Below are 25423 nucleotides of genomic sequence, written 5' to 3'. Positions count from 1 at the left end.
CTCTGGATAAATGAGGAGACGTGGTAATCAGGTTAAGAAAATCAGGTTTTCCAAGGAATTCCAGAAAATGATGGGATCAATTTACTAAAAAGCAACTGGGTTACTTCCAGGATGTGTGAATATCCAAACTAAAACTATGGAACTGTTACAGATGTAACTGAAGAGTATACCTGAGCCCAAACTGGTAAATGTGCCATATTTATACTTGTAAACAATTACCTTTTAATGTTTACCTCTATTAGGTTTCCTATATATAGATTTTCTAGAAAAAAAAAACTAGAAAATATGAATTAAACTGAAGAACAGTTTTTCTATTTCTCAACTTTCAAAGTGAACTTAAGATTATGGTTTATGTATAGACTCATAAATGTATTCCTTATTGACAGTAACCAACAAATGGAAAGATAATGAAAATAGTGTATGTTAAAAAAAAGTTTCAAGTGCTTGGAAAAATATAGCTGAGCTCTTCTCAACATATATAATTCAGTTCAGTTGCTCAGTCGTGTCCGACTCTTTGGGACCCCATGAACTGCAGCACGCCAGGCCTCCCTGTCCATCACCAACTCCCAGAGTCCACACAAACTCATGTCCATTAAGTCAGTGATGCCATCCAAATATCTCATATTCTGTCGTCCCCTTCTCTTCCTGCCCTCAATCTTTCCCAGCATCAGGGTCTTTTCGAATGAGTCAGCTCTTCCCATCAGGTGGCCAAAGTATTGGAGTTTCATCAGTCCTTCCAATGAACATCCAGGATTGATTTCCTTTACAATGGACTGGTTGGATCTCCTTGCAGTCCAAGGGACTCTCAAGAGTCTTCTCCAAATATCAAAATGAATCCACCACAGGTATACATGTGTTCCCCATCCTGAACCCTCCTCCCTCCTCCCTCCCCATTCCATCCCTCTGATTCATTTTGATATTTGGCAAAACTAATACAGTTATGTAAAGTTTAAAAATAAAATAAAATTAAATAAATAAATAAAGGTTAAAAAAAAAAAAAAAAGAGTCTTCTCCAACACCACAGTTCAAAAGCATCAATTCTTCAGCACTCAGCCTTCTTCACAGTCCAACTCTCACATCCATACATGACCACTGGAAAAACCATAGCCTTGACTAGACAGAGCTTTGTTGACAAAGTCATGTCTCTGCTTTTTAATATGCTATCTAGGTTGGTCATAAATTTCCTTCCAGGGAGTAAGCATCTTTTAATTTCATGGCTGCAGTCACCATCTGCAGTGATTTTGGAGCCCAGAAAAATAAAGTCAGCCACTGTTTCCACTGTTTCCCCATCTGTTTGCCATGAAGTGATGGGACCAAATGCCATGATCTTAGTTTTCTGAATGTTGAGCTTTAAGCCAACTTTTTCACTCTCCTCTTTCACTTTCATCAAGAGGCTCTTTAGTTCTTCTTCACTTTCTGCCATAAGGGTGGTGTCATCTGCATATCTGAGGTTATTGATATTTCTCCTGGCAATCTTGATTCCAGCTTGTGTTTCCTCCAGCCCAGCATTACTCATGATGTACTCTGCATATTAGTTAAATAAGTAGGGTGACAATATACAGCCTTGACATATTCCTTTTCCTATTTGGAACCAGTCTGTTGTTCCATGTCCAGTTCTAACTGTTGCTTCCTGACCTGCATACAGGTTTCTCAAGAGGCAGGTCTGGTGGTCTGGTATTCCCATCTCTCAGAATTTTCCACAGTTTATTGTGATCCACACAGTCAAAGGCTTTGGCATAGTCAATAAAGCAGAAATAGATGTTTTTCTGGAACTCTCTTGGTTTTTCCATGATCCATTAGATGTTGGCAATTTGATCTCTGGTTCCTCCACCTTCTCTAAAACCAGCTTGAACATCTGGAAGTTCACGGTTCATGTATTGCTGAAGCCTGGCTTGGAGAATTTTGAGCATTACTTTACTAGCATGTGAGATGAGTGTAATTGACTGCAGTATTTTGAGCACTCTTTGGCATTGCCTTTCTTTGGGATTGAAATGAAAACTGACCATTTCCAGTCCAGTGGCCACTGCTGAGTTTGCCAAATTTGCTGGCATATTGAGAATAGCACTTTCACAACATCATCTTCCAGGATTTGAAATAGCTCAACAGGAATTCCATCACCTCCACTAGCTTTGTTTGTAGTGATGCTTCCTATGGCCCACTTGACTTCACATTCCAGAATGTCTGGCTCTAAGTGAGTGATCACATGTATAATTTTTATCAAAATTACATCAAATCTAAAATTTGAGGCTCTGTCAATTGGGTCAAGTTTATTTTTAATGAGATTAAATATGATGAGTAATTTTAATTTAGAAAGAAACTGTATGGAATTTTAATTAGCACCAAGCTAATTATTATTGGTATAAATTGTTATTTTGCTTTTCTTTTGTAGTATTGGCTCTGATATATGTTGTGTGATTGAAAAAGTCTTACAAAAGTAAAACATTTTTAATAGTTTTGATTAATTTCTTTGGAATAGTTTTACATGTGTATAGCAGGAAATTCTGATTCTAAATATAAACTCATCTTTTCATGAGAGGAAAAAATGTGCTAACATTACCCTTGTTATTTAAAATAATTTAATGAATGCTATATCACATATTTTAGTATTTATTTTAAATGTCACCATGGAAATGTTAATTTTGATATTTCCCTTATTCTATTTAATCTCTTGAGATGTGTCTTTTTTTAGTACTAGAAAATGTACAGTGTGCAAATAACATTCATGTTTTTATTTTAAATTTATCATCACTGGTAACTATCAAGTTGTGTTTCTTTACACCTCAAAATGGAGATACTCTGTTTTGCATGATTATCTGAGGACTATGCTTTGTAATGTTTTTGACCTTCAAACTTTAGAAATTTGCAAAACACTACCTGAATTTTCTAGCAAAGGAAAATACAGTAAGGAAGAAGTCAGTGTTTTTTACACCAAGCCTTACATCCAATAACAAATATGTATCTGAAATTCAAAGATAATGTTTTCTTAAATTGTACAGTTTTTTGTAAGCCTATTTTTTTTAATAATTGATTCAAATAAAAGTCACATTCCATATATCCCTTAACTTTCCATTATACTTCATGCTCTTAATTCACCTATGTCCAGTATTATCTTCTTACATTCTACCAGAATTTCACTTTTTAAAACCTATCATTTTATAGACACAACATTTTGAACTTTAATTTTCTTTTCTTTAGTGAAGTTCTCGGGCCATGTTTTGGATTCTAAAACCAGAATGTTAAATTCAGTTGTGTGATAGAGTGTTGCAGAACACATCTCTCTTTTCATTAAATTAATATTTTAGCAGGAATATTTTGAGGCAATTTTCTCAGGTTTGTTTTCTGGTCCAGTGAAATGAGCATAATGGACAGAGGGTGATCACAGATAGAAAAGAATGGTGACTTTCCAAAGAGTCATGAGGAAATTGATTTCTTAATGCCTAATTTGATGATATACTAGTAAAATCTTTTCAGTTCTTGCTTATTTTGTGTCCCCCTATATAGATCTTTTTGACTAGACTCTTATGTAGGTGTTAATCTGATTTAAAATGTTTATGTAAATCATCAGAATCATTGGTTAATAGTTAATTCAGTCGAGGGAAGAAGCTAGCTCAGTAGACTCTGAATGGCACATGCTATTTTCCTCCTTGTATCTATTATATATGAAAATAAAGATTAGATGCTATCAGCAGAAAAAAAGATTGTTTTAAATATGAGACTTTTAAGCAAACCTCACAGTAACCACAAAATATGTGCAGAGTGGAGACATAAAATAATAAAAGGAAAATTGAGAAAAATATCATGTAAAGCCACCAAACTAAAATGGCAGAAACAGAAGGAAAAAGAAGCAATCTGTATACAGAACAACCAGAAAACAAAAGATAAAATGGCAATATTAAATCCTCAACTATCAATAATTACACTAAATATAAATAGATTGAATTTATCTGTCAAAAGACAAACAGTGGCTAGATGGATTAATAAACAAAAGACCCAATATATGCTGCCTCCAAGACATTCACCAGTTCTAAAGACAAACAGACTAAAATTGAAGGTATAGAAGGTGATACTTCTAGCAAATGACAGCTGGAAAAAGCAGGTGTAGCTATACTCATATCAGAAAAAAGACTTCAAGCCAAAGAGGTAACACGAGACAAAATTGGAGAGTGTATAATGATAAAGGTGATAATTCATCAAGAAGACACAATAGTTATTAATGCATATACACCTAACATAGGACAGCCAAAATATATCAAACAATTATAACAGATGTAAAGGGAGGAATTGACAAGATAATAATAGTAGGGGTCTTTAACACCCTACTTTCATCAGTGGATGAATCATCCAGATAGAAAGTCAACAGGAAACAGGGAAAAACAGCCTTTAATGAAACATTAAACTGGATAGTTTGATATATTTCTACAGAATATTCCATCCAAATGTAGCAGAATGCATATTCTTCTGAAGTGCACATGAAACCTCCTCAAGATAGATCATATGTTGGGATATGAAACAAGTCTCACTAAGTTTAAGAAAATAGCAGTTATAACAAGTGCTTTTTACAACATGAAGTAGAAATAAGCTATAAAAAAAGAACTGGAATTATGTTTAGACAGAATAGTGTGCTACGGAACAACTATTAGGTCAATGAAGAAATCAAAGGAGGACAAGAATACCTGAAGGCAAATAAAAATGAAACAGAGCAGTACAACATACTAAAATATATTTAGTGCAAAAAAAAAGAAAAATAGTACTAAAAGGAAAGTTTATAGCAATATAACAATATAGGCCTATCTCAAGAAACAAACAAACAAAAAAAATCAAATAAAGAATCTAGCCATACACCTAAAGGAACTAGAAAAAGTAAGAACAAATGAAGTCCAGAGTTAGTAGAAGGAAGTAAATAGACTAAAATGACAATATAAAAGATAAACAAAATTGGTAAAACTTTTAGCTAGACTCACTGAGAAAACAAAGAAAGTGCTAATAAATAAAATCAGAGAAGAAAGAGGAAAATTAGAATGGATGCCTAGGAAAAAAAAAAAAAAAAGGATTACAAGGGAATAATATGAGCTGCTATGCTATGCACAACAGATTGGACAACTTAGAAAAAAAATGGGCAAATATTAAAATCATGCAAACATTCAGAACTCAATCATGAAGATATAGAAAATCTGTACATTCATCAATAGTACAGAGATTAAAACATTAAACACATAGCTCCTCTACAGGGGCTTCCCTGCTAGCTCAGCGGTAAAGAATCCATCTGCCAGTGCAGGAGACACAGATTCAATCCCTGATTTGGGAAGATCCCACATTCTGTGGAGCAAATAAGCCCATGTGCCACAATACTGAAGCCCATGCATCCTCAACAAGAGAAGCCACTCAATGAGAAGCCCATTCACCACAACTAGAGAGTAGCCCCTGCTTCCTGCTAATAGAGAAGAGCTCCGTGCAGCAATAAAGACCAGCACGGCCAAAAATAAATGAAATTTTAAAATACTTTGAAAGCTCCTCCAAAATATAAGGCCAGAATGATATGGGTTCACAGGTGAGTTCTACCAAACAAGTCAAAGATTTAATACCTGTCCTTCTCAAACTATTCCATAAAACTGAAGGGGAGAAAGCACTTCCTGTCTAATTTTATGAGACCAACATCACCCTGATACCAATATCAGACAAAGACCATACAAAAAAATGAAAATTACAACCAATGTGTGTGATGAACACAGATATAAAAGTCTTCAACAAAATATTAGCAAGCCAAATAGTGTAATGTATTAGAAGTATCAGGGATTCCTAGGTGGCTCAGTGGTAAAGAATCTGCCTGCCAATGCAGGAAATGCATGTTCAATCCCTGAATCGGGACAATCCCCTGGAAAAGGAAGCGGTAGCCCTCTCCAATGGGAAATCCCATGGACAGAGGAGCCTGATGGGCCACAGTCTATGGGGTCACAAGAAAGTAGGACACAACTTAGTGACTAACAACAACATTAGAAGTATCACATATCATGATTAAGTGGGACTTATTCCAGGGATCGATGATGGTTCAATATTTGCAAATCAATCAACATGATGGGCCACATTAACAAAATGAAAGATCAAAATCTGGGATCATCTAAGTAGATGCAGAAATAACTTTAACAAAATTCAATAATGATTTATGAAAAAAAAAATCTCAATAAAGTGTAGAAGGAACATTCCTCAACATAATAAAAGCCGTTTATAACAAACCTGCTGCTAGCATAGTACTCAGTGGTGAAAAGCTGAAAGCTGTCCTACAACAAGGAACAAGACGACAGTACCCACTCTCACCACTCTTACTCAACAGAATATTGGAAGCCTTAGCCAGAACAGTTAGGAAGAAAAATCAATAAAAGACGTCCAAATTGGAAAGGAAGAAAGGAACTTTAACTAGTTGTGGATGACATGATTTTATATATAGGAAACCCTAAAGACTCCACAAAAATAAATGAATACAGTAAAGTTTCAGTGAGCAAAATCAGCATACAAAACACTTTTGCCCTTCTGTTTGCTTACAGTGAGCTGGCAGAGAAATTAAGAAAACAATCCTAATTATAATAGCAACATATATAATAAAATACATAGGAATAAATTTAACCAAGGATGTGAAAAATCTATACATGGAAAACTATATGACATTGTATAAACAAAATGAAAACTATATAAACAAATGAACACTCTGCTCACAGATTGGAAGAATTAACATTGTTTAAATATCCATATTGGTTCAATCGTCCAACATTGGTCCATATTTCCTAAAGCAATCTACAGATTCAGTGCAATCCATATCAAAATCCCAATGATATTTTTTCACATGAGAACAAATAAAATTCTAAAGTTTATTTAGCAGCACCAAAGACCCCTAATAGCCAAAGTAATCCTGAGAAAAATAACAAAACTGGAGGTATCATACGCTCTGATTTCAAGTTCATTGTAAAGCCAGATTAAACAGAACAGCATCGTGTTAGCAGAAAGTTACGTAGGATAGTACATACAATGGAACAGAATTTAGAGCCCAGAAATAAAAGAACACATATATGGAAAATTAATTTATGACAGAGGAGCAAAAAAAAAAGGGCAAATGGAGAAAACATAGTCTCTGTAATAAATAGAGTTGGGAAAACATGATAGCAACATGCAAAAAAAAAAAAAAAAAAAAAAATAGAAAGAAACTAGACCACTCTCTCACTGTACACACTCATCAACTCAACATTTGTAAAAGACCTGAATATGAGACTTGAAATCATAAAACTCCTAGAAGGAAACCTAGGCAGTATGCTCTTTGACATAGTCTTAAAAAATATGTTTCTTGATTTGTCTCCTTAGGCAAAGGAAACAAAAATGAAAGTAAACAAATGTGATTGCGTCAAACAAAAAAGCTTCTACACAGCAAAGGAAATCATCAATAATGCAAAAAGACAACCTGCTGATTGGGAGAAGATTTGCAAATTCTATAACCTATACATTTTTAATATCCAAAATATATTAAAACCTTAATACCACTCAACAAAAACAAAAACCCACATGACCCAATGAAAAACTAAGCAGAGGTACTGAATAAACAGTTTTCCAAAGAAGACACACAGATGACAATAAGCACATGAAAAGATGTTCAACCTCACTCATTATTAGGAAAATGCAAATCTGTGATTATAGCTATAAAATTTAATAATATATTTTCATTGTTTTGAGGACCCCAATTAACTTATCAACATACAAATTATTTATGTAATTGACATTTAATAGCCCAAAGCTTTATGCTAAGCATATAATAAAACTTTCACTTGTCCTTTATTTTATACCTGGTGGAAGGTGAACTACAATTTGTATCCATAAAATAAGAATAACGTTAAACCCCTTGTCTTTCAGTAATATTTATTCACGAATCCCCTTTGTCCCATTCCATAGATATATACTTCCAGAGTCTTCGGGACGTGCCATAATCTCCCTTAAATTAACATATGATCAAGAGGGATATTAGAACACAAAACTGATTGAATAAAATATAGATAATACAACAAAGTTTCTTTCTTTCTTTTGTTGAATAGTTTCAAAGAGAGAAGAAAAATGAAAAACATCAATTAAACAAACATGGCTTCAATACAGCAGAAGTACAACTTTACTTATAAAATAAAAATACATTTGAAGAGAGAGTTTATCACCTCATTAATATGATACTAGTCTTCTTTTATTTTGTATTTGGTAATAGCCATAGTTGTTTTGGAAGTTCACAATTTATTGATGCCTTCTCTCTGTACAGGGTTAAAATTTTTTTTTTTTCAAAATTTGTACTTGACTGGCAACTCGTTTCATACATGATATTTTACATGTTTCAATGCCATTCTCCCAAATCTTCCCACCCTCTCCCTCTCTCAGGATGGGGAACACATGTATACCTGTGGCAGATTCATTTTGATATTTGGCAAAACTAATACAGTTATGTAAAGTTTAAAAATAAAATAAAATTTAAAAAAAAAAGAAAAAATTTGTACTTGAATCAATAGTATATTTAAGGGTATATGATAAGGTCAGAGTAGAATAAGTGCGGTGAAGAAAGAGTAAATGAAAATAAGGGTGAGGAGGCCCCCTTTCTTTTATTATTAATTCAGGAATGGAAATATCTCAGAATAGAAGTAGAAACAATGCTGAGCATAGGAAAAAAGATTGTTTCAAGTGATTAATAAATTAGATAAAATTTTTGTTCAAGTTTCTACATAATTCTGTTCACTAGGATGAGTAATATGAAAGAAATATAATTGGGACTGATTATTTGCATTTTATTCACTTACCTGCAGAGATCATTCTATATAGTAAGTAAGTAGTGACTGAGTGATGAAAGGAAGAGGTTAATACATAAAGGAATGAAGGATAGAGATACAATATTCACCTTGCCTGATTCCTCTGATGGCATCAGTGAGGTAATCAGAATGTTCTAATAATACACGGATTCCTAAGGGAAAAAACTGCAAACCCATCAATCACCAGGTGGAGTAAAATAAATTTTGAAATCATTCAAGCTTTTTTGAAACTTTTCCAGCAACTTTTTGCAGGTGTTTTTAATAGAGAAAATGTGCCCATCTGCGACTGTTTACCCACAAAGACTGTTTCAACAGACCCATAGATTCAAAACAGCCCAACATTCAGCAGGCTCATATTATGTACATAAGCATGTGTGATTAATTTTATTTACCATAGTTTATTACTGTGTGCTTTTATTCAGGAATGAACAATAGGGAAGATATGGACCCAGCTGTCTGTGATTTAGCATTCAAGTTATTTGGACCAAGTGACTAAGCTATTACATGCTCCTCCAAAAAGGAGTCTATGATAGTTACTAAGCACCTGAAGCTCTGAATGTTGTTGCTGATTGCCTTTTGTTCAGAGTTTTCCATTTGTGAGTGGTATTACAGCATGCTGTGCTATCTGCAGCTGCGTCTTTACTAAAGCTTTGCTGTGGTGCTGGCATCGAAACTCAGAGGTGACTCTGGAGTTCACAAAAAAACATGTAGAGGAAGAAAGAGTTGGTGGATCTCTGTGAGCAATTTACTTGCATGGTTCTCATCTCTGTCTTCACATTAAAACCATTGAAGGAGATTTCCATACCTGCCAGCACTGATCCTATCAACTAATTCAATAGCTGGAATGGGATCAGGGCATCATCTTTTATATTCACTTATTTTCACATCTCCTCAGGTAATTCATCTGTGCTGTCAGAGTTGAGAAGTCCTTTGCTGTATAGAAAATGCATATAATATTTTGAGAGAAATATAAAATAAATACCAAACATAAGATTTTTTAAAAAACTAAAAGAAGGGGATCCAAATTTGGTGTAAAGAGTTAGGTAAGAACAGTAATATCATAGGAATAGCCCAAAATTGATATGCTTTAATTAAATATAGTTTATAACAAAGAAGTAGGGGAAAACAACACAATGGGAAAAACTAGAGATCTCTTCAAGGAAACTGGAGATATCAAAAGAATATTTCTGTGGGTTTGTCATATATAGCTTTGATTATGTTGAGGTATGTTCCTTCTATTCCTGCTTTCTGGAGAGTTTTTATTATAAATGGATGTTGAATTTTGTCAAAGGCTTTCTCTGCATCTATTGAGATAATCAAGGGAGTATTATTCAGCCATTAAAAAGAATACATTTGAATCAGTTCTAATGAGGTGGATGAAACTGGAGCCTATTATACAGAGTGAAGTAAGCCAGAAAGAAAAACACCAATACAGTATACTAACACATATATATGGTATTTAGAAAGATGGTAACAATAACCCTGTGTACGAGACAGCAGAAGAGACACTGATGTATAGAACAGTCTTATGGACTCTGTGGGAGAGGGAGAGGGTGGGAAGATTTGGGAGAATGGCATTGAAACATGTAAAATATCATGTATGAAATGAGTTGCCAGTCCAGGTTCGATGCACGATACTGGATGCTTGGGGCTGGTGCACTGGGACGACCCAGAGGGATGGAATGGGGAGGGAGGAGGGAGGAGGGTTCAGGATGGGGAACACATGTATACCTGTGGCGGATTCATTTTGATATTTGGCAAATCTAATACAGTTATGTAAAGTTTAAAAATAAAATAAAATTAAAAAAAAAAAAGAATATTTCATGTAAGGATGGGCATAGGAAAGGACAGAAATGGTAAGAACCTAGCAGAAGTAGAAGACATGAAGAGGAGGTGGCAAGAATGCACAGAAGAACTGTACAAGAAAGGTCTTAATGACCTGGATAACTAGACTGCTGTGGTCACTCACCTAGAGCCAGACATCCTTTTTTAAAAAATTAATTAATTTTAACTGGAAGCTAATTACTTTACAGTATTGTGATGGATTTTGCCATACACTGACATGAATCAGCCACGGGTGTACATGTGTTCCCCATCCTGAACCCCCTCCCACCTCCCTCCCCATCCCATCCCTCAGGGTCATCCCAGTGCACCAGCCCTGAACACCCTGTCTCATGCATCAAACCTGGACTGGCGATCTGTTTCACATATGATAATATACATGTTTCAATGCCATTTTCTCAAATCATCCGACCCTCGCCTTCTCCCAATAAGTCCAAAAGTCTGTTCTTTACATCTGTGTCTCTTTTGCTGTCTCGCATATACTGTCATCATTACCATATTTCTAAATTCCATATATATGCATTAGTATACTGTATTGGTGTTTTTCTTTCTGGCTTACTTCACTCTGTATAATAGGCTCCAGTTTAATTTACCTCAGTAGAACTGATTCAAATGTATTCTTTTTAATGGCTGAGTAATACTCCATTGTGTATATGTTACACAGCTTTCTTATCCATTCGTCTGCAGATGGACATCTAGGTTGCTTCCATGTCCTGGCTATTGCAAACAGTGCTGCAATGAACACTGGGGTACACGTGTCTCTTTCAGTTCTGGTTTCCTTGATGTGTATGCCCAGCAGTGGGATTGCTGGGTCGTATGGCAGATCTGTTTCCAGTTTTTTAAGGAATCTCCACACTGTTCTCCATAGTGGCTGTACTAGTTTGCATTCCCACTAACAGTTAAGAGAGTTTCCTTTTCTCCACACCCTCTCCAGCCTTTATTGTTTTTAGACTTTTTGATAGCAGCCATTCTGACCAGCGTGAGATGGTACCTCATTGTGGTTTTGATTTTCATTTATCTGATAATGAATGATGTTGAGCATCTTTTCATGTGTTTGTTAGCCATCTGTATGTCTTCTTTGAAGAAATGTCTGTTTAGTTCTTTGGCCCATTTTTTGATTGGATCATTTATTTTTCTGGAGTTGAGCTGCATGAGCTGCTTGTATATTTTTGAGATTCTTTGTCAGTTGTTTGGTTTGCTATTATTTTCTCCCATTCTGAAGGCTGTCTTTTCACCTTGCTTATAGTTTCCTTCATTGTGCAAAAGCTTTTAAGTTTAATTAGGTCCCATTTGTTTATTTTTGCTTTTATTTCCATTACTCTGGGAGGTGGGTCATAGAAGATCCTGCTGTGATTTATGTCAGAGAGTGTTTTGCCTATGTTTTCCTCTAGGATTTTTATAGTTTCTGGTTTTAAATTTAGATCTTTAATCCATTTTGAGTTTATTTTTGGTTATGGTGTTAGAAAGTGTTCTAGTTTCACTCTTTTACAAGTGGTTGACCAGTTTTCCCAGCACCACTTGTTAAAGAGATTGTCTTTTCTCCATTGTATATTCTTGCCTCCTTTGTCAAAGATAAGGTGTCCATAGGTGTGTGGATTTATCTTCGGGCTTTCTATTTTGTTCCATCACTCTATATTTCTGTCTTTGTGCCAGTACCATACTGTCTTGATGACTGTAGCTTTGTTAGTATAGCTTTCCAGAGAACTTCCTTGCACTCCAGAGATAAGAAATCCAGCTCCACCCACCAGGACACTGACACAAGGTTTCCTAATGGGAAATCTTGATAGACATCCTTTAGTGTGAAGTCAAATAGGCCTTAGGAATCATTACTACAAACAAAGCTAGTGGGGGTGATGGAATTCCAGCTGAGCTATTTAAAATTATAAAAGATGATGCTGTTAAAGTGCTGTACTTAAGATGCCAAGAAATTTGAAAAACTCAGCTGTAGCCACAGGACTGGAAATGATCAGTTTTCATTCCAGTCCAAGGAAGGGCAATGCCAAAGAATTGTCAAACTGCCATACAATTGTGCTTGTTTCACATGCTAGCAAGGTAATGCTCAAAATCTTTCAAGCTAGACTTCAGCAGTTCATGAGCCAAGAATGTCCAGATGTACATGCTGAGTTCTGAAGAGGCAGAAGAAGCAAAGATCAAATTGGCAACATTTTTTGGATCATGGAGAAAGCAAGGTAGTTCCAAAGAAACATCTTCTGATGTTTGATTACACTAAAGCCTTTGACTGTTTGGATCACAACAAACTGGAAAATTCCTCAAGAGATGGGAATACCAGACCACCTTGCCTGTCTCCTGAGAAATTTATATGTGGGTCAAGGAGTAACAATCAGAACTGGACATAGAACAATTGACTGGTTCAAAATTGGGAAAGGAGTATGACAAGGCTGTATATTGTCACCCTGCTTATTTAACTTATATGCAAAATGGTGGTAGTGGTGGCTTAATCACTAAATCCTGTCTGACTCTTGCAACAGCATGCACTGTCTCCCTCCAGGCTCCTTTGTCCATGGGATTTCCCAGCCAAGAGTACTGGAGTGGGTCGCCATTTCCTTCTCCAAGGGATTTTCCCAACCCAGGAATCAAACTGAATCTTCTTCATGTAGGTAACCTTTTTCACTCCAGGTGGATTCTTTTCCACTGAGATACTAGGGAGTATATCATGTGAAGTGCCAGGCTGAATGAATCATAAACTGAAATTAAGATTGCTGGGAGATATATCAGCAATCTCAGATATGCAGTGATACCACTTTAATGGCAGAAAATGAAGAGGTACTAAAGAACCTCTTGATGAGGGTGAAAGAAGAGAGTGAAAAAGCTGGCTTGAAACTCAACATTAAAAAAAACTAAGATCATGGCATCTCGTCCCATCACTTCGTGGAAAATTGAAGGGTAAAAGGGGAAACAGCAACAGATTTTATTTTCTTGGGCACCAAAATCACTGCAGACCGTGATTGCAGCCATGAAATTAAAAGATACTTGCTGCTTGAAGGAAAAGCTATGACAAACTTATGAAAAAGTAGAAACATCAATTTGTCAGCAAAGTTCTATATAATCAAAGCCATGGTTTTTCCAGGAGTTGTGTATGGATATGAGAGCTGGATTATAAAAATGCTGAGTGCCTAGGAATCAGTCCTTTTGAGTTGTGCTGGAGAAGACTCTTGAGAGTCCCTTGGACTGCAAGGAGATGAAACCAGTCAATCCTCAAAGAAATTAATCCTGAATATTCATTGGAAGGACTGATGCTGAAGATGAAGCTCCCAAACCAGCCACCTGATGTGAAGAGCCGACTCATTGGAAAAGATCCTGATGCTGGGGGATTGAAGGCAAAAGAAGACAGGGATGGCAGAGGATAAGATGGGTACATAGCATAACCGACTCAATGGACATGAATCTGAGCAAATTCCAGGAGATAGTGAAGGATATAGGGAGCCTGGTGTGCTGTAATCCATAGCTTCGCAAAGAGTTGAACAGGACTGAGTGAATAAGAACAACAGTGCCTCTTCTGCTTTGTACTTCTTTTATTTAACAGTTTTCCTTTCTCTCCCTAATCATGGATTTAACGCTTTTGTTTGACTTTGTCTTAAGTAATTACAAAATTCTTCCTTACCCTTGATTCCTCTATGAATCTTGCTTACAAATGCATACCTTAACTGGAATATAGCCATCCATCTTGACTGTCCTTCCCTTGCAAAATTCTCAAGTTATGGATTTTTATTTTTCAGTATCTCACTCACATGCATCATGGTCAGGAGCTTGCATCCTCTGTTGTCACTGAAAGTATCAGATCATTACTAACCTATCTTCTTGAGACAAACACAACTTATTTGAGACAGATTAAATTTTGTTTTCTTACTGTAGTTATTGACTCCTTTCTTTAAAACTTACCTGCCTTCACTGAAAACTTTGAAACTGAATTTAATCTTTCCTTCTAATCCTATGACCTACTGTCATCTAGAATGATGTAAATAACAGTGCATACTATCTATCCAATATCAAAGCCACTTAGTTTATTATTTCTGCACTCCAAGAATGATCTCCAGCAGCCCTTCCTACAGACTTCTTTGTTCATGTCTGAATTTGGCATTCCCACTTTCGAGCTTAATATTTCATACTTACTGAAGCACTACGAAAACAATTATTATTTGACTTTATACTTCAGTAGAGTTCACACTTCTAATTTGTGTATGCCCATCATCCCTTCCTCTCTGTATCTCCTTTTCCAGCTAAATTTCCTGTGCCATCTTTTAAACATCATCTCTTACTGATATCTCATATATCTGGGATTCAAGAGTAGTTTAGGGATCATTTGCATGCAGATTACATGTAAAAGTGTGGAACTGGATGGAAAACAAAAAGTGGTTGAAACTCTGGTTAAATTCTATAATTATCTTAACATGACTTACAAGATTACTTTGTGCTTGTTGCTGTGCTAGACAATATACAAAGTTTAATACCTGGGCTTTTCTAGGTTAAAAAATGTCTAAAATTTATGCAAAGTTTTATTTGCTTATTCATGGTATATATAAATCTCATCTTTGGAATCAGTTACATTAAAAATAAAAGATAAATTCACAGACAATAAATCAACATCAGTTATCATTCTAATTTCATTTTTCCACTATGGTTCCAGTGCAGCTTGTTCTTATGAATGAGACATTCTTCTCCAGAATAAATGTGATTTCAAAGTCTTGACTTTATTACACTAAATTGTTAATTCTTTTATTCTAAAGTCTAAAGGAAGAAGTTAGTCTCAGTCATCACTGAACTTGGACAGTCATGGATTGGAAGAATCAATGTAGTGAAAATGAGTATACTATCCAAAGCAATTTATAGATTCAATGCAATCCCTATCAAGCTACCAACAGTATTCTTCACAGAGCTAGAACAAATAATTTCACAATTTGTATGGAAATACAAAAAACCTCGAATAGCCAAAGCGATCTTGAGAAAGAAGAATGGAACTGGAGGAATCAACCTACCTGACTTCAGGCTCTACTACAAAGCCACCGTTATCAAGACAGTATGGTACTGGCACAAAGACAGAAATATAGATCAATGGAACAAAATAGAAAGCCCAGAGATAAATCCACGCACATATGGACACCTTATCTTTGACAAAGGAGGCAAGAATATACAATGGAGAAAAGACAATCTCTTTAACAAGAATATTGGAAATAAAAGCAAAAATAAACAAATGGGGCCTAATTAACCTTAAAGGCTTCTGCAGATCAAAGGAAACTATTAGCAAGGTGAAAAGACAGCCTTCAGAATGGGAGAAAATAATAGCAAACCAAACAACTGACAAACAACTAATCTCAAGAATATATGAGCAACTCCTACAGCTCAACTCCAGAAAAATAAATGACCCAATCAAAAAATGGGCCAAAGAACTAAATAGACATTTCTCCAAAGAAGACATACAGATGGCTAACAAACACATGAAAAGATGCTCAACATCACTCATTATCAGAGAAATGCAAATCAAAACCACTATGAGGTACCATTTCACACCAGTCAGAATGGCTGCGATCCAAAAGTCTACAAGTAATACATTCTGGAGAGGGTGTGGAAAAAAGGGAACCCTCTTCCACTGTTGGTGGGAATGCAAACTAGTACAGCCACTATGGAGAACAGTGTGGAGATTCCTTAAAAAACTGGAAATAGAACTGCCTTATGATCCAGCAATCCCGCTGCTGGGCATACACACTGAGGAAACCAGAAGGGAAAGAGACACGTGTACCCCAATGTTCATCACAGCACTGTTTTTAATAACCAGGACATGGAAGCAACCTAGATGTCCATCAGCAGATGAATGGATAAGAAAACTGTGGTACATATACACAATGGAGTATTACTCAGCCATTAAAAAGAATACATTTGAATCAGTTCTAATGAGGTGGATGAAACTGGAGCCTATTATACAGAGTGAAGTAAGCCAGAAAGAAAAACACCAATACAGTATACTAATGCATATATATGGAATTTAGAAAGATGGTAACAATAACCCTGTGTACGAGACAGCAAAAGAGACACTGATAGACTGTATACAACAGTCTTATGGACTCTGTGAGAGAGGGAGAGAGTGGGAAGATTTGGGAGAATGGCATTGAAACATGTAAAATATCATGTATGAAACGAGTTGCCAGTCCAGGTTCGATGCATGATACTGGATGCTTGGGGCTGGTGCACTGGGACAACCCAGAGGGATGGAATGGGGAGGGAGGAGGGTTCAGGATGGGGAACACATGTATACCTGTGGCGGATTCATTTTGATATTTGGCAAAACTAATAACAATTATGTAAAGTTTAAAAATAAAATAAAATTAAAAAAAATGCTTTAGAAAAGAAAAGAAAAAAAAATGTATTAAACATGAATTTCAGTTTACCATTTACTATTAAACTGACATTTTTTCCTAAAAGATCCAATAGAGAATAAAATGCACATTTCAATCCACATAATGACTTCCCAAGGAGACAACTTTAAGTAGTACTATAGTTCTTATAGAGGTTTGGGTATTTTCATCAATTTGGAACTCATTTAAAGGCTCAGAGATTTAAGGAATATTACCTTGCTCTATGAAACTTTTGTTTAAAAAAAGAGTCTTAAAAAAGATATCTTATACATAATGTTCACCATTCCCAAGAGACTTATTTAGGTTCTTTTCACATAAATTAATTCTAAAAAACTGTATCTGTCACTACCAACTTATCTGTATCATCATGCTTCACATCAGGTACCTTGGCTTAAAAAAACCCTAAAGGGAAATATACTGGAATATATATTTCATGCAATTAGGAATATCATGAAGTGTTAAAACTCTGTTTAAAATATAACAGGGTAAAAAAGGTCAGATCATATATCTAGTATCTAGTTTAATAAATATTTTTCTTTAAATAATATTTTAAGATTTTGAGTAATAGTTATAAGTTAATTTACTTCTCAGTATTTAAAACAGAAAGTTCTTTTATATTAAGGAAAAGTATTGGACTTTTTATTCTTTTTAGTTCTCTTTTTAAAAAATATTTACACGTTTATTGTAGTATATATAGAAATCACTGTGAAAGTGAAATAAAATGACAAATTTGTTATTTGATATAATTGATTTTATATCATGTATAGCACAAAGTAAATAGTATTCAAAAGAAATTGGCCTTGGATATTACCATTTCAATCAACTAAACATGTCTGATTTATATTCTGTTTACTTTACATTGACAATAGATAGGGGAAAAAAAAGATATATCTTGGCAGTGTAAGCTCTATTTTAAAAATGACCATGTACCAAGGATTTCTGTCACTAAATCATTGATTTATCTGGATTGGGAGGCATATTTCTGGACTAATATGCGTGCTTATCTTATTATGTAAGCCCTGCTGCTAAGTCACTTCAGTCGTGTCAGACTCTGTGCAACCCCATAGAAGGCAGCCCACCAGGCTCCCCCGTCCCTGGGATTCTCCAGGCAAGAACGCTGGAGTGGGTTGCCATGTAAGCCCTACCTCTCTTCAAAAAAAAAAAAAAAAAAAAATAGTAGATAGTTCCAATGGTTGTAGTTAAAAGCTTTATTTCATGGATAATCTCAAGCAGCATCCAATTATATCTTTAAATATATGATTCCAAGAGTTGATACAGAATCAGAAAGACTCACCCAGACTACATCAGATTTATACTTCTATATGTCCATCCCTCCTTCCCCAAAAAACAAGGTCTCAAAATACAGTACATCTGAGAAAAGAGAAGATTAAAAAAATCTCCAAATGTGCTCAGTTGCCTTGACAAAGCTTTAAAAATATTTTCAGAAACAGAAAGAATGATCAGAGCAGTGTATGTTGAAAGACAGGGTCCTTCCTGCATTATGTAAATCAAAAACTGTAAACTACATCTGAGATCTGCTTAACCAAAGACAGCACAGATCATCATCATAGATGACATCATATATATCATCATCATAGATGACATCATATATATCATCATCATAGATGACATCATATATATCATCACTTTGATGATATATATATATATATATTTCATATATAAAATGATATAGATCATTTTATATAAATGATTTCAGAAGACTCCAATAGATGAAATTGCATGAGCTGTGCAAAACTGAAGTAAAAGCTGGGCCTATAAGCCTGAATATTGGGCTCTCAATTTGGAAAAGGAAGCAAGACAGAAGATAAATTGAAGTAAGATGAGAATGATGGTGAGGGACTTATTTTATCATCGGGATTCTTTTGACAACCTTGATAGGCAAAGTAAGATGTGAAAATGAAGCAGAGTAGATAGAGCATTTAGCTTGGCAGGCTATAGTCCATTGGGTCACAAAGAGTTGGACACGACTGAACATAGCACAGGAAGACATGAGATAAGAATATTTGACACAGAAATGTGTGGGAGAATGATTACATGAACTAGAGATAAGCAGAGAGGAAAAGATTAAAATATACTTTCAAAATGGTGGTATATTAACTTGCTTGAGTGACCACAACAAAATACCACAAACTAGGTAGCTTAAAGAACAGAAATTTATTATATCAGTTATAGAGACTGGAAGTCCAAGATCAAAGTATCCACAAGGTTGGTTTCTTTTGACTCTTTGGAGAGTCTGTTTCATGCCTTTTGCAGTTTCTGGTGGTTTGCTGACAATTTTTAAAAATTCAGTGGCTTGCAGAAACAGCACCCTGGTCTCTAGATTTATCTTCACATAGGGTTCATCCTGTGTGCATATCTTTGTTCAGATTTCCCCATTTTTAAGGACACATGATATACTGGATTAGGCAGGCCACGTGCTTCAGTGTGACATTATTAATTAATTTTCTATAATTCTATTTCCAAATAAGTTAACATTCTGGGTGCTAAAGGCTTATGACTTTAAGATATAAATTTTTGAGTGGAAACATTTCACCTTATAACAAGCGGGGATAAAAGAAACTTGCAAGGTATAATTTGATGTAAGTTATTTTGCATACATTTATAAAATGAACAAGGAAATGGAATAAACACCTGGATAACTCCAATATAGGGAATTCAGTATGTGGAGGAATGAAAATGTGATATGCTTCTTGTCAAATCCAGATGAAAATATAGTTGTTTTTGTGTATTAAAGTTTTCTGAGTTTACAGTGCAAAATAGTTTTAACAATCATGAATTCTAGGCTAGAAAATGGGATGGGTACTTAGAAAGTCAGATGGATACTAGGGAAGAACTTTGTAAGTCACTCCAAAAATAAAACCAAAAGTCCTACTATAAGTAATGAAAACAAAGTATATGCTATATAAATTGTTTAAATTCTTTAATTAAAAAGCAGAGAAAATCGGGCTAAACTGAAAAAATACATATATCACTTTATGCTAGGTTAGTGAAGTGAATAAAAGTCACTCAGTTGTGTCCGACTCTTTGTGACCCCATGGGCTATAGAGTCCATGGATTCTCCAGGCCAGAACACTGGAGTGGATAGCCTTTCCCTTCTCCGGGGGATCTTCCCAATCCAGGGATTGAACTCAGGTAAAGAACTGCAGGTGAATTCTTTACCAGCTGAGCCACAAGGGGAGTCCTATGCTAGGTTAAGAGACATCTAGAAACAAAATGAGAAGAGTTAAAAATTAATTAATGAACAATAATATATCAAACAAATGAGATTATTAAAGCAGAATCAATATTTCATATTCATATTTGATTTTGTACTGGGTTATCTTATATTAATATTCATACATTTCAGCTTTGTGTATCAAGACATATTTTAAGAATTTAAGATCATATAAGCAATTTCAGAAATATATTACACAGGAAAATAAGAATATTCATTAACATTTTTATGAGCAAAGTGTTGGCAGTAAACTACCTGATTGTTGCAGATCTGTTTAGAATTTATATATATACTTTTAACAAGATACTGTAATCAGAAAATATGAATATTGCTTCATATTAAAAAGCATATATTGAAAATATAATTATGAATTAGAAACAGTAAGTAACTTTATAACAATTTTATTTGTAAAATGCTTAGATACATAGATCAATATTTTATGTGTATATGTACGTGTGCATGTATATATGTTGGGGGTGTGTATGTGCATGCATGCAAAGTTAAATAATCAGATCAACAGTGTATTTAAAAATACATTAAACACTAAAGATAGGGTGCTCATGGTGATTAAGGACTGGGACTAGATGAAACAAAGACAAAATAGAACAAATTTTGCAAAGATGCTTGACCATAATAATAGTATATCATAAGCCCAGATGTTTGTTGAACTCAATTATTTACTTTAGAATATTAAAATAAAGGCATAAAATAATAGCAAATGAAGCAACTGACAAAGAACTAATCTCAAAAATATACCAGCAACTCCTGCAGCTCAATTCCAGAAAAATAAATGACCCAATCAAAAAATGGGCCAAAGAAATAAATAGACATTTCTCCAAAGAAGACATACAGATGGCTAACAAACACATGAAAAGATGCTCAACATTACTTACTATCAGAGAAATGCAAATCAAAACCACTATGAGGTACCATTTCATGCCAGTCAGAATGGCTGTGATCCAAAAATCTACAAGCAATAAATGCTGGAGAGGATGTGGAGAAAAAGGAACCCTCTTCCACTGTTGGTAGGAATGCAAACTAGTACAGCCGCTATGGAAAACAGTGTGGAGATTCCTTAAAAAACTGGAAATAGAACTGCCATACGACCCAGAAATCCCACTGCTGGACGTACACACCAAGGAAACCAGAATTGAAAGAGACACGTGTACCCCAATGTTCCTTGCAGCACTATTTATAATAGCCAGGACATGGAAGCAACCTAGATGTCCACCAGCAGATGAATGGATAAGAAAGCTGTGGTACATATATACAATGGAGTATTACTCAGCCATTAAAAAGAATGCATTTGAATCAGTTCTAATGAGGTGGATGAAACTGGAGCCCATTATACAGAGTGAAGTAGGCCAGAAAGAAAAACACCAATAGAGTATACTAATGCATAAATATGGAATTTAGAAAGATGGTAACAATAACCCTGTATGCGAGACAGCAAAAGAGACACAGATGTCTAGAACAGTCTTTTGGACTCTGTGGGAGAGGGAGGGGGAGATGATTTGGGAGAATGGCATTGAAACATGTAAAATATCATGTATGAAACGAGTTGCCAGTCCAGGTTCGATGCAGGATACAGGGTGCTCAGGGCTGGTGCACTGGGATGACCCAGAGGCATGGTAGGGGGAGGGAGGTGGGAAGGAGGTTTAGGATTGGGAACACGTGTACACCCATGGTGGATTCATGCTGATGTATGGCAAAAATGGCAAAACCAATACAATATTGTAAAGTAATTAGCCTCCAATTAAAATAAATAAATTTAAAATATATGAAAAAATTTAATAAACACAAAAGGACTGAAAAAAAGGAGAAATGTCTTTATGAAGCACTCTATTTTAACAACAATAAAACAAGCATCTTTGCATCCTTAAAAGATAAAAAATACATAATAAAAGACAAAAAAAATCCAAAACTATTGTTCATCTTGGCTCCAGATTTTGAAAATTGCTTTAATAGTATGGTAGTTTCTTATGTATTTCAGAATTCCTTCTGAAACACTCTCTCTCTTCCTTCTTCTAAGTACTATTCTGAATTCAGAAGATGTCCCCAAATCTTCTGTTCCTCATATCCTTTTTGTTGTGAATGTGGTGATTCATCTGTTGCCGTATGAAATAAATACAGTACCATTACCCAGTTTCTGCCAGTTGTAACAGTTTGCAAAACTATAGTGCTATATATCATATCTAGAATATGGACATTGATAGTTAAAATACAGAACAGTTTCATTAACATAAGGATTCCTCCTGTTGCCCTTTTATAGCGACACTGATTTTCATCTCCACCTCCTCTTTAACCTCTGACAACTGATCTGTTCTCCATTGTTATAAATTTGTCATTTCAAGAGTATTGTATAAATGAAATCATACATAGTTGACATTTTTCATGTGTAATAATTCTCTAGAGATCTGAATTATTTTGAATATTAATAGTTTCTCCATTTTCATTGCTAAGTAGTATTCCACAGTATATATGTACCAAATCTATGAGTATAACCATTCACTCACAGAAGGACATTGGGTTGTCATCAGTTTTTGCTAGTGTATATAGAATTGCTATAAACATTTGTGTGCAGGATTTTATGTAAGCATAAACCTTTGATTCTCTGGGATAAATAAATTCCCAGGAGTGCTGAGAACACTTAAACATCGAGGTGTATTCTCTCCATTCTCCCTATTACCCCCATTTTTAGGTAATTTTACCATTTACAGTGTCTGAGCAAATAGCTCTTAACTTTACTTTCCCCCTCTTATGAATCATATTTTAAAACATCAAATTCTCTTTCCATTTTGAAAGAAACTCAGTTGTGTCTTTAGCCTTCAAAACTAAAACACTGTACAGAAGCTCATTTAATTATGCTCTAGCTGTGGTTTATCTGAGGCTCTCTTGTTTATCAACTAACATTTTGTCTTTTATAAATAAAAAATCTTCAGTGAAGTAATTATCTTATTTCTCCATAACCTAACTTTATTTAGCAATAACATTTCAACTTTTACACTAAATTATCTGGTACTTTTCTTGGGTTCTTTAAGAAAGTTTTAGCCAGATTGTATTAGGCAAATTGCTTTTTATTTATTTGAGAAAAAAAATATCTTTCAATCTTGTCAAAGTCATTTTTTTAAAAAACTTTCCACAAATAATTAACTTTGTTCAGATGTTATTTAACCATTATTTACAACATGACATCCTGTAGTCATCCTTACTGTATATTCATTATTTGAAGATATATGCCTACACATCTCTTAGAAACTCTCAGTTTTTATGAAATGCATTTCCTGCCAAGTCTTACCTTGTGATAGCATTTATGTTGTCTTTCCTGCTATTTATGAAATAAATACATAGCAGGGCACCCACCACCCGCCCACTGCCCTCCCAGCGCCCGCCCACCACCCACCCATCACCCTCCCAGCACCCGCCCATCACTCTTCCACCACCTACCCATCTCCCTCTCAGCACCTGCACAGCACCCTCCCACCACCCTCCCAGCACCCACCCACCACCTGCCCATCACCCTTCCAGAACCCGCCCATCACTCTCCCACCACCTGCCCATCTCCCTCCCAGCATCCCGCCCCCCACCCGCCCACCACCCGCCCACCATCGTCCCACCACGGGAGGATGAACTCCAGTTTAGTTCAGGCGGGGAACTGGGGCTTTTTCAAGAGGATAGGCAGGGCCGACAGGCTTCCCATCCTGTTGTGAGGGGATACTCGGTGTTCCATTGGAGCCGGTGCAGGGGAATCAGGACTTACTGGAGTGGAGGGGGAACTTGGCATCCGTTTTCCTTGCAGCAGGATCTGCGGGGTTCTACTCGAGATTCAATTGGTGACACAGGCCTCCTCTTGTGGTGCAAGGGGAATTTGGGATTCCTCTTGAGTTCAAGCAGGGAATGGGCCCTCATCTCCGGATGAGGTGGGACACACAGGGCTCTTCTCGAGGTGGAGTGGGAAACTTGGCTTTCATCACGAGTTGTGATGGGGATCTCTGGGCCCCCTTGAGTTGCCTAAAGGGAGTCAAGCCTCCTATCGAGTTTTGAGTGGGAACTCGGGAATGCTCTGGAGGTGCTGCAGGAGAAAAGAGCCTCATCTCGCGTTGACGGGGGAATCTCGTGGTTTGTCTCGAGTTGCGGCGGGAGGCTTGGGGTCCTCTGCAGTTACCACCAGGAGCTCAGGGAGCGTCGCTTGTTGCCTTAGGGAAGTCAAGTCTCTATTTGAGTTGCGAGGGCAGGCGCTGGAGTACTCTGGAGTCATGGCAGGGGAATCAGGACTCAATTCGCATGGAAGAGGGAATCTCAAGGTGTTTCTCGAGTTGTGGCAGGAAGTGTGGGTTCCCTCGAGTTGCCACGGGGACCTGAGGGAGCCTCTCATGTTGTCTCTGGGAAGTCAGGAATCCTTTCAAGTTGTGAGGGGCCTCCCAGCATTCCTCTCGAGTTGGTGCAAGTGACTAGGGCCTCATCTCGAGTTGAGGTGGGAAACTCAGGGTTCCTCTCCAGCTCTGACAGGGATCTCGGGGTCCCTATGGAGATTCCCCAGGGGAGTCAGACATCATCTCGTATTGGGCCATGGAACTCCACTTTCCTCTCGAGGTGGAAAAGGGGTGTCAGGCGTCCTGTCAAGTTGAGGTCGGGATCAGAGGCTATTTCTAGAGGCACCAAGGGGCTCTCAGGCCTCCCTTCATGTCGTGAGTTGATCCTCTGGGTGACATTCCAGTCATCGCAGGGGAATGAGGCCTTATCTCAAGTGGACGGGGACATCAGGGTCTTTTCGAACAGTGGCACAACACATGGAGTTCCTCTCGAGTTTCGAGGTGAGACCGGCCTCCTTCTGAGGTGCGACAGGAACATCAGGATTCCTTTGCAGACAGAGCAGGGGAATGGACCCTCATCTCGAGTTGAGGAGGGGAAACCGGGGCTCTTCTTGAGTTGTGGCGGGAAACTCGGGGTTCCTCTTGAGTGGAGACAGGTATGTTGGGGAACTTTTTGAGTTGCCTTAAGGGTGTCAAGTACCTTTTTGAGGCTTAAGACGGAAGGTGGGATTTCTCTTGAGATGCTGCAGCGGGGGGGGGGGGGGGGGGGGGTCTCATCTCGCGTTGAGGGGAGAATCTCCTGGGTTTCTTGAGTTGCTGCAGGACACTTGGAGTTCCTCTCGAGTT

General features: G+C 36.5%; 1 long non-coding RNA gene across 2 annotated transcripts in view; it reads left to right on the top strand.

Moving 5' to 3' along the window:
* LOC129657648 (uncharacterized) overlaps positions 1–25423 on the top strand; it is a 226063-nt gene that overhangs the window by 17697 nt on the left and 182943 nt on the right. The window lies entirely within an intron of this gene.

The sequence above is a fragment of the Bubalus kerabau genome, chromosome 7 (assembly GCF_029407905.1).
Source record: "Bubalus kerabau isolate K-KA32 ecotype Philippines breed swamp buffalo chromosome 7, PCC_UOA_SB_1v2, whole genome shotgun sequence".
Taxonomy (NCBI): Eukaryota; Metazoa; Chordata; class Mammalia; order Artiodactyla; family Bovidae; genus Bubalus; species Bubalus kerabau.
This window is presented reverse-complemented; position numbering and strand designations above follow the sequence as displayed.